The sequence below is a fragment of the Ascaphus truei genome, chromosome 1, assembly GCF_040206685.1.
Source record: "Ascaphus truei isolate aAscTru1 chromosome 1, aAscTru1.hap1, whole genome shotgun sequence".
Classification (NCBI taxonomy): domain Eukaryota; kingdom Metazoa; phylum Chordata; class Amphibia; order Anura; family Ascaphidae; genus Ascaphus; species Ascaphus truei.
Window position 1 is genome coordinate 137,685,459 of NC_134483.1, and position 8,412 is coordinate 137,693,870.

An 8,412-nucleotide genomic window follows, 5' to 3' on the forward strand; every position below is an offset into this window, starting at 1 on the left:
GAAGCCTCAAAACACATATATGCAGATGACACAATCCTATATGCTCTCTGACCTTCAACACATACTTCAGTCTGACTTTTTGAGACTCGAAAACTGGATTTCCCAAAACAAACTGTTTTTAAACACTGACAAGACTGTAACAATGTTATTTTGGACCAAGACTAAATTTTTAAAGCTTCAAGCGACTGAGCTCCAGATTAGAACCAACGCTAACACCACCCTAACTCCTGTCACTAGTTTTAAATACCTGGGCATATGGTTTGACTCCCACTTAACATTCGGGATGCACATTGATACCCTGACAACCAAGTTCTATGCCAAACTAAGGGTACTTTACAGGAACAAATCATCCCTAAGTCTCCTGGTCAGAAAGCGAATCGCACAGCAGATGCTAATGCCAATTATTGACTATGGAGACATAGTATATGGCTCGGCACCTCAAACCCACCTTGGCAAACTTGACACCCTCTACAATTCAATTTGTCGTATTGTTCTCCAATTCAACTATAACACACATCACTGCGAAATGCTCAAAGGTCATCACTCGAGTCTAGGCGCAAAGTTCACCTTTCCTGTATTGCCTTCAAATTCTTTATGGGCAAGCTACCCAGCTATCTGAACAAGCTCCTCACCCCTACCACATGCAGCACTTATCATCTGAGATCGGACTCCAAAAGACTGTTCATGGTCCCAAGGCTCAACAAAGTATCCGGCCGTTCCTCCTTCTCTTACCGTGCACCCCAAAATTGGAACAACCTGCCAGAGTCTCTCACATCCACCACCAGTTTAAGTTCTTTCAAATCTAAGGCTGCCTCACATTTTAATCTGGTCTGTAACTGTTTCATCAGCCCATAACATATATTTTCTTTAACTGTGCATGCAATGTCTTGTATATAATGTATACCCTGTTCATTTATGTAACAGTATTTGTAACCATGTATTATTTGTCTTAATTCTGTGTCCAGGACATACTTGAAAATGAGAGGTAACTCTCAATGTATTACTCCTGGTAAAATATTTTATAAATAAAATAAATAAAATCCCCCTCTCCCATCCCTCCTCAACCAATCTCACTTTTTGCACACTTCACGGAGCACACACTTAACTTCTTATGATCCACTGTGAGGATGCTCGTGTTTAGCCAGGAGGCCGACCCACAGTGCTGAGGCAGGATATGAAAATTGACCACAGGCTTAGGGACCGGTCCTGATAAAGGAGAATATCTGGTTTACAAGCCAAGGTCGGAGCAAGGTGTTGCAACATAGACAGGGTCACAGTTCCAAGATCAGGGCAAGAGAAAGACAAACGGAGTCCAAGTACAGGCAGCAGTTCAATAAAGCATAACAGGTTATCAGATGCGGTTCAGGAGCACAAGGGATAACATATCTTGCTCAGGCACTGGTTGATTGTACTGTAAATGGCTACCTTATGAAAGCCGATTACAACCTTCATTCAGGTTGAGGGCGGAATGAAGCCACTTTGGCCATCTTAGCTGAGGGAGAAATTACCTCAGATCGATATCGGTCATAATGGTGTCTTTGTGTCCTGCAATCCTCATACCCTGCTGTCTATTTAGCTAATTTTAGTTCAATTTAGGTAAAAACATCTCAAATTGTCTGTGTGTCCTGCAATCCTCATACCCTGCTGTCTATTTAGCTAATTTTAGTTCAATTTAGGTATAAACATCTCAAATTGTCTGTGTGGAAATCATCCCCCTATTGCCTTAATTTAATTCATCTTTCACACTTGTGCAAGACAACACTCACCTTTGAAAAACCATTTGCTTTAACTACCCTCACATGTGCTAATTAAGTTTGTTGTACCAACCAGGTGACTTTCTAAATGTATATAAGTAAACTTACAACAGCCATTGCTGCTTGCAGTCTTTGCTCTTAAGCAGAAATGCTTTTAAGTAGAAATCTTTCAAGTAGTATGGAAGTTTAAAAAGGAAGTTCAAAAAGAAGTGGAAAAAGTGGACACAATCTACTGCTTCTGATTCCTGCATTTGAACTACGCTGGAAAGGAGGTTATCATCCCACACTGCACATCTCAACACATTGCTATTGCTGTGATGCCACCTCTACTTTTTATATTTACTGTAACCTCACTTATTTTCAAATTATGCACTTCCTTCCACCAGCCTCATCATGTCTCTAACTCTATTCATATTTCACCATCTCTCCTTACTTCACCACTTCTCAGTTCACATGAACTCCTCTCTTACCTGCGCCCTCTGTCACCACACAGCTATACCTCCTGCACTAAAACACACCCCTACAAATCATCCTCACACATCCTCTTTCTATCCATGCTTCTCCTCCTTGCTTCTGGGGATATCTCTCCCAATCCTGGTCCCTGCCTTATTTCTACTTGCTCTCGTCCTCGCCTTCCACATGCAACTTCTACTCCTTCTGGTGTAAACCCCTCTAACCTCATACCCATCCCCTGCCACCCTCCCTCCTCTCTCCCTTTCTCCTGTGCCCTTTGGAATGCTCGCTCCCTCTCTAACAAGTTCCTCTCTGTGCATGACTTCTTTCTCTCTCACTCCCTGCTTCTCTTTGCTATAACTGAGACCTGGCTCACTCAGTCTGACTCTGCTCTGGAAGCTGCCCTCTCCTATAGTGGCCTTTCCTTCTCCCACACTCCACGCCCTGGTGGCAGGGGTGGAGGCGTGGGGCTCCTGCTCTCCTCTCTCTGCCGTTACAGAACAGTTTCTATTCCCCCCTCTCTTGCTTTTCCCTCCTTCGAGGCTCACACAGTTCAGATCTTCTCTCCTCTCCCGGTCCATGTGGCGGTCATCTATCGCCCACCTTCCTCTACTCATCCCTCTTCTGCCTTTCTCTCTCACTTTGAATCCTGGCTCTCTTTCTTTCTCTCCTCAGACTCCCCTGTTCTTCTCCTTGGGGACTTCAACTGCCACATTGATGACCCCTCTCTCCCTTGGGCTTCCCGCTTTCTTTCTCTAACCTCTTCTTTTGGCCTTCAACAGTGGACTGCAGCCAGCACCCACAAGGATGGCCACTACTTAGACCTGGTTTTCACTAAAAACTCTCTGATTTCTCCATTTCCCTTTTCCTCTCTCTGACCATCACCTCATCTCATTTTCTCTCTCTCGCTTCTCTCCATCTCCATTTCCATCTCGCCCACGTTTTTGCAGAAACCTGCGCTCTATTAACCTCCCAGATCTTGATTCCACTTTATGCTCCTCCCTCTACTCTCTCAGTTCTGCTTCAGACCCTGACAACCTGGTCAGGAACTACAACTCTGCCTTATCTTCCTCTCTTGATCTTCATGCCCCACTTTCTCTCTGCCGTCCTCGCCCTTCTAACCCCAGACCCTGGCTAAACTCCCACACACGCATGCTGCGTTCTTCCACTCGTTCCCCTGAACGCCTCTGGAGGAAATCTCATACGCTCGCAGACTTCATTCACTACAAATTTATGCTATCCTGTTTCAACTCTGCCCTCTTTCAGGCTAAACAAACCTACTTTTCATCACTAATCAACACACACAAGTCTAACCCACGCCGTCTCTTTTCTGTCTTTGACTCTCTACTCAGACCACCCTCAGCTGCCTCCTCTTCTTCCTCCATCTCACCTCAGGACTTTGCTGACTTTTTTAAGAAAAAGGTGGAGTCCATACGGCAGAACATCCCATCTGTTGCCTCCTCCCATCCCACAATGCTTCCCAACTCTCCTTCTGTCTTTCTTGACTCTTTTTCTGCTATCTCGGAGGAGGATGTATCACTGCTGATCTCCTCTTCTCCCTCTACCACTTGCCCTCTTGATCCCATTCCCTCCCATCTCCTAAAACCTCTTGCTCCTTCTATAATCCCTATGCTCACACAGATCTTTAACTTTTCCCTCTACTCTGGTACCTTTCCTTCATCCTTCAAGCATGCAACCGTTATACCATTACTCAAAAACAGCAAGCTTGACCCTACCTGTCCTTCTAACTATCGACCTGTCTCCCTCCTGCCTTTTGCCTCCAAACTCCTTGAACGTCTTGTATTCTCTCGATTGCTACACTTTCTCAACACCTATTCTGTACTAGACTATCTACAATCTGGCTTCCGCACTGCTCACTCTACTGAAACAGCCCTCACTAAAATAACTGACGACCTCCACGCTGCCAAAGACAGAGGACATTACACTCTGCTCATATTACTCGACCTCTCTGCAGCATTCAACACCGTGGACCACCCTCTTCTCCTTCACATTCTCCATACTCTTGGTATTCGGAACAAAGCTTTATCCTGGATCTCCTCTTACCTCTCCCATCGTACCTTCAGTGTCTCTTTTGCTAACACCTACTCCTCCTCTATTGATCTCTCTGTGGGGGTACCCCAGGGCTCTGTCCTGGGACCCCTTCTCTTTTCTCTCTACACACTCTCTCTAGGTGACCTAATCACATCTTTTGGGTTTAAATATCACCTCTATGCTGACGACACACAAATTTACCTTTCAACCCCTGACCTTACACCTGCTATACAGACCAAAGTTTCTGAATGCCTCTCTGGAATATCATCCTGGATGCCCATCCGCCGACTGAAACTTAACATGGCAAAAACAGAGCTCCTTATACTACCTCCCAAACCTGGCCCTACTACATCCTTCCACATTGCTATTGGAAATACGATCATTCACCCAGTAGCCCAAGCACGCTGCCTAGGGGTCACACTTGATTCCTCTCTCTCATTCTCCTCTCATATTCAAAACGTTTCTAAAACTTGTCGCTTTTTCCTCCGCAATATCACAAAGATACGCCCTTTCCTCTGTTACTCAACTGCCAAAACTCTGACTCAGGCCCTCATTCTCTCACGTCTCGATTACTGCAACCTCCTGCTGTCCGGCCTTCCTACCTCTCACCTGTCTCCCATACAATCTATCCTAAACACTGCTGCCAGAATCACTCTACTCTTTCCTAAATCTGTCTCAGCGTCTCCCCTGCTGAAATCCCTCTCCTGGTTTCCGATTAAATCGCGTATCTCACACTCAATTCTACTGCTCACTTTTAAAGCTTTACATTCTTCTGCCCCTCATTACATCTCAGCCCTAATTTCTCGCTATGCACCATCACGACTCTTGCGTTCTTCTCAAGGATGTCTTCTTTCTACCCCCTTTGTATCTAAAGCTCTCTCCCGCCTTAAACCTTTCTCACTTTCTGCCCCACACCTCTGGAATGCCCTCCCCCTCAATACCCGACTAGCCCCCTCGCTATCCACCTTTAAGACCCACCTTAAGACACATCTGCTTAAAGAAGCATATGAGTAGCACTGGATAATCATGGACACATGACACAAAGCTTGGCCCCCTGCAGACGCACTTACTAGTATTCCCTCCTACTGTCTCTGTACGTTCTCCCTACCTACCAATTAGATTGTAAGCTCCTCGGAGCAGGGACTCCTTCCTTAATGTTACTTTTACAGTATGTCTGAAGCACTTATTCCCATGATCTGTTATTTATATTTGTTATTTATATGACATGTATTACTACTGTGAAGCGCTATGTACATTTTATGGCGCTATACAAATAAAGACATACATACATACAATGGTGGAGGCAACAAATTCAGGGATTTTTTTGTGCTGAAGGGGAATAGCTGCGATGGTGGACCCTGACATCCACTCCACACCTTGCACTGTCATGCCCTCTTCCACCTACATCTTACTACGCCACCCAGAGCCACTAGACTTGTGCATTGTTGTATGCACTACTCCTTCATTCCTTAAGTCTTATCCAAGAATAAACACATACATTATGTCATTTCTGGGTGCAAAAAACTCAGCAATTTATTAACATTACAATATTGTTGAACATTGCTTTCACCTAATCAGACCCCTGGTCCCTGCAAACGTATAACCATGGAATCTCATATAAATAAATAATGTCATGCCAGTCACCAGCCATCCCCCTTCGGTGAGCACATTCCAAAGTACAACAACCGTACAACCCCACCTGTGACCTTACCCATAGATTACCAACCTCACAATCCCACGAGTTATGACCAATTAAACAATCCCACATAGAGATTCTCCTGCTCCCCCTATTGTCAATGACCTCCACCACTAGTGTGCCATTTTTAAACCTAAAATCATGCACGCTTCCCACACATTTTCCAGGGCCATCTTAATTCTTCCTGCAGAACTTACATCCACAAATGAATTCCATTGTCATTCGTTGAACCACATCTGCTCTAAACATATTCACTGAATCCTACTCCAGCTCCCTGTGCCTCACCGCAAACTCTCCAATCCTTCTTACAAAACCTGCTCATCACTCTGGTCATCCTTGCTGCCCTTTACTTCTCCAATGAATGCACTTCTGCTACAGCCTCCATCCTATTCTTCCGCTGAGCTGCCTCTTGGCTACTCCTGCTCCTAGTGGGCCACAACTAAGCCTATCAGGTGGCCGAGTTCTCCTCGTCCTGATCCAACCCTTCTTTACCCATGGCCCTACTAGCCCCACTCTTCTGTATCCCCACAAAATGATTCCTAAGCCATTCCCCCCTTCTTTACTTGTCTAGGACAGTTATCCACGGCCATTATGCCATGGTCATTTGCCCATGGCTATTTGGATTCCAAACTGTTAGCAACCAGGACAGATTGATACAGCAGATGACCCAGGGAGTCTGGGGAATACAGGGATATTTTTGTTAATGCCAATAACTGCAGCCTTGGACCTTGACCCTAATACTGACCCTATTTTTTACTTTAACCACTAACCCCTCATTTTAATCTTAAACCCCAACCCTGAATCCCAAACAATAAAATTCCCTACCTTAACCCCTAACTTTAATCCTACTGTTACACCTAACCCTAAACCACAAAAAGCCTAAATCCTGGGATGAGAATGGCCAATGATGCATAGTCCCATAGTGACTAAACAACAATTGTGAATTGTCCCATTCCTTTCCTCGCAGCTAACATTTTCTCTATTCCCTCCATGTTTTTTAGTCCATGCTTTTGCACTAACCCTGGAACCTTTGCTCATCAGCCGCATTAACCCATTTCACAGGCCCAACTAAATCTACTGAAAAACCACACACTCAGTGAACAGCCATGTTCTCTGCATGCTGTAACTGCCCAAATGACAGAAATATCCTTGCCCTGTAACTATTTTCCTCATTCCCCCGACCCTTCCCTTCTCAACCAATACCGCTGCTCTACACACTTCAAGCAGAAGATCCTTATCCCTGTTAAGCAACTCTACACCTTGCACTGTCATGTTCCCTCCTGCCTATGCCTTACTATGGCTCCCAGGGCTACTGTCCAGCTGTAGTCCAGGATGAATTATTTTTAGTTATTTCTTTGTGTGTATTTTTTATAAGGATTTTGATTTGGCTTTTTTCGACATTTTTTGGTAATATACATACTACGAGTTTTTAATGTAGAGTAGATGTGTGAAAAATGTGTGGGAGTTTGTGAACCACACTATCTATCCTTTATTGCCTGCAAAAAAATCATGTTTTCAGAGTTAGTGAGACACTTTCCAAGCATTTTTCATCTCGACCTCGAAAAAGCCTTTTGCTTGAGAGACGGAGAGCCATGAATCGCTTTTGGAAACCATTTTCAATATTTTCACCAATATCTTTTATATAAAATTATCCGAAATTGGAAACATTTTCAAAGGAAAAGTATAACTTTCCCCCTCAAAGTCAAGTCTATGGCTTTAGAGGATATACTGTCCCGGCCAGCTTTATTCTAAAGCTTGCCGGGTTTAATGCGGGCTAACCGCGAGGCTTTTCTCCGTTTGAAACGGAGTTTCCCACGCGGCGGCCGCTTCAATAGATAAGCGCTAATGGCGCTTATTATTGAAAGCGCCCGAGGCACGGGAAAACCAGCCGAAAACGGCCGAAGATTGACGCGCGCCGTCCGCAGCTATTTTTAACCTGCGGAGGCAGCCGCATTAGATTAAAGCTTGCCGGGACAGTAGAATATAAGACTAATTAAACTTTGCTGTAGATGTCACATCTCTGTTTAGGAAATATTTGTGCCAACATTCACTGCAGGTTTTTTTGACAAAAATGATTGTTACACTGGTCAAAATATACTGTAAATGACAATATATGAAAGTGTTCACTTTCATATGCTGAATATATGTGAGATAATGTATCTGAAATATATATTACAAACTTTACTTAATGTAATAAATATTAGAAACTCTAATGAACACTGGTATCAGGTGAATGCCCATTGCAGTAATGAAAAATTAAATATAGGGTGTTTTTGTTAATGGGAAATATCTATTTGTGACTAACCAAATACATAAAAAAGAGGAGAAAAACAAAAACAATACTATTAATGCAAGCTATACAGTATTTAACACCATTTTGCATACAGTACCAAGAGGGTCTACTCAGCATTTTTCACAATGTTAGCGAAAGGGCAAAGAAACACAAATGAGTAGAAT